At 24.1% G+C, this 2,730-nt stretch overlaps 1 non-coding gene across 1 annotated transcript; it reads left to right on the top strand.

Annotated features, from left to right (window-relative positions):
• Positions 1–1,230: 1,230 nt before the first annotated feature.
• Positions 1,231–1,302, top strand: TRNAT-UGU. The gene has a single exon. It is a non-coding gene; the product is annotated as a tRNA-Thr (tRNA).
• The last annotated feature ends 1,428 nt before the right edge of the window (positions 1,303–2,730 follow it).

Raw genomic sequence — 2,730 nt, 5'->3', positions numbered from 1 at the left:
TGTTTAAATTTCCTTTAAACCTGCCGCAAGTTATTCTCACATCACTTAATTTGGCTCTAGAAGTTTAAACTTCCCTTAAACCTGCCCTCAAATTCTTCTTCTACAAAAAAAAAAAATTTGCGATTCTTGGAAATTAAGTTGTCACTTCAAAAAAGTTGTGAATCTGATTTGACCCCTCGGAGATTAGAAGCGTAACGTAAACGATCAAACAGACAAAAGTTACAAACTAACCACCTAAGTCCTCAATCTTGTAAAAAAGTATAGTGTTACGAGCTTTCATAATTGCCTTAGGTTTTTAAGTCATTTCCTCAGCTATATGCTATCAATAAATAATATACGCAAAACCACCTTAATCAATCCTAATTTCGTGAAAAAACCAATGCATAACCAATAATAAGTCTAGTTATCATGAATTTTAATCTAGTCTTAATATATCTTCATACAACACTGCTTTACTTTTACGAGAGCTTCTTCCATGCCACTTAATCATACCATTATCGTCTTTAGAAGGGTCCCTTAAAACACTTCCTTTTTAAGTCCTTCTCCATTTATAAAACAATGACAATAACTAAGTGCCAAACAATTTGATGTAGTTAAGGTAAAAATATGATGTCAAAGAAGAAGGTGAATTGACACGAAGAAAGGTACATCCATCACTAACTCTTGCCAAATTAATGCATCTCACTATTACAATTATTGTGCACTAATAGATGGAGACAAATCTTACGACAATAACATGCACTAAGATGCATGTGATGGTCTTAGCTGTTTGCAAGGTTTTGTTATCGATGACTTTTTCTAAATAGATCGTTCTTATAATAGAATAGAACTACTAGCTTAAATGTGCAAAAATTAAGAAAATCATGAAACAAATTAGTGATAAAATTCGTAAACATTCTTTTGAATTATATCTTCAGAAAAAGGAAATAATAATGTATAGTAAGTGAGATAAAGTATATGTACAAATAAATTAGAAATAATTTTAATCAAAATAAGGAGATTATTTCCTTTTCAACCTGTGTATTATAATATAAATGATGAATGAAATGGGAAGAATAGAGTGATTGATAAAGGTTGTTATTTATCATTATTGACCTTACTTACACATTAAAGTCAATATATAATATTCTAAAGTAATCAATTCCTATTTTTTCTTGAAAGATTATTAAATTCGGAATTTGTGAAACATTTATGTTAGCAACTACTTAGGTGAATCATCCAAACAAAAGAGCCCTTATAGCTCAGTGGTAGAGCGTCAGTCTTGTAAACTGAAGGTCCGTAGTTCGATCCTGCGTGAGGGCAAAGTTCTTGTATTTAATCAATTTTAAAGTAATTTAATTTTTCAATGACTTTCTTTTATGTGTTTTTTTCAATGAAATGCTATATTGGTTATGTTTAATTATATATAGAAGTAAGATGAATATATTTTAGTATTATTCTATAAAATTTATAACATTTTATTTTAATCAAATCAAAAATTATTTTTAATAATACAAAGAAAATTAACAAAAATATTTTTTATATTTCACATGAATAATAATTTTTTTTTCTCAAAGATAAATTTTAAAATTTTCAATAATAATATTTTAAGGTTATCCCCCATTAATAAATTTAGACAAACGTATTCTATTTTTTTTGTCATGTATAATTTTTAAAATATTCAATGATAATCTTTTAAGATTATTCCGCATTAATAAAGAATACTCCATTAACATAAATTTAGACAAAAAAAAATTCAATAAACTTTTTGTATTTTCTAATATTAGAGTAATATTGTTTTTTTCTTGATTATAGGTAGAAATAGGGATAAATATGAGTCAGGTTATGTGTTACGTTGAGTTTGTTATTGTGGAAAATAAATAGTTATACTATTCAATAAACTTTTTGTATTTTCTAGTATATATAATATTGGTTATTTTTAATTATAGGTAGAAATAGCGATAAATATGAGTCAGGTTATGTTGAGTTTGTTATTGGGAAAAATAAAGTTACACTTTTCTTGAAAGTCTTTGAAAGGTTAATCAAGAGAAAATGACTTATGTAACTGAGATAAGTTAATACTTGGTTTATATTGATTAACTAAATTAGATTTAGTTTAATTCACTTTTTCAAACTTGGTTCCACTCATCATAACATTTTAGAAGTATTATTGTTGACCACTTTTCTACTTACAAAAATACATAAAACCTATAGACTATCTATTAATACTAAGACTTAATTAGTAATTTAAATTTTATATTTAAGCATATGATACACTATGGTTTCACTATGAAATATTTTTAATTTTTTTAATACTAAATATTTTAAAAGAAATTATAATTATATAGATTTTAAATCAGATCAAATAACAATAAATAAAAGTAAAAAAGAAATCATATAAAATATTACACACTTATATATATATATATATATATATATATATATATATATATATATATATATATATAATTTCATGACAATTGAAAAATCTACTAATTTTACAAATTAATGAGACAAAGTTGATAAAGTTAAGAAATATTTGTAAAAAGTTATACAAAATAAATTCAAATTTAAAAGTATTTTTAGTGCTAAACCGAGAAATAGTGAAAATTATTTTAGTGAAATAAAAGTTTTTTCAAGTAAAGCAAAACTTAAAGAATTTTATATTACCTAGTAAATGAATGGATTGAAAGTGAAATATTCTTATATAAAAAAAGATAAAAAATAAACAAAAAATATTAAAATGAGTAG

The sequence above is a fragment of the Vigna unguiculata genome, chromosome 3, assembly GCF_004118075.2.
Source record: "Vigna unguiculata cultivar IT97K-499-35 chromosome 3, ASM411807v1, whole genome shotgun sequence".
NCBI lineage: Eukaryota > Viridiplantae > Streptophyta > Magnoliopsida > Fabales > Fabaceae > Vigna > Vigna unguiculata.
This window is presented reverse-complemented; position numbering and strand designations above follow the sequence as displayed.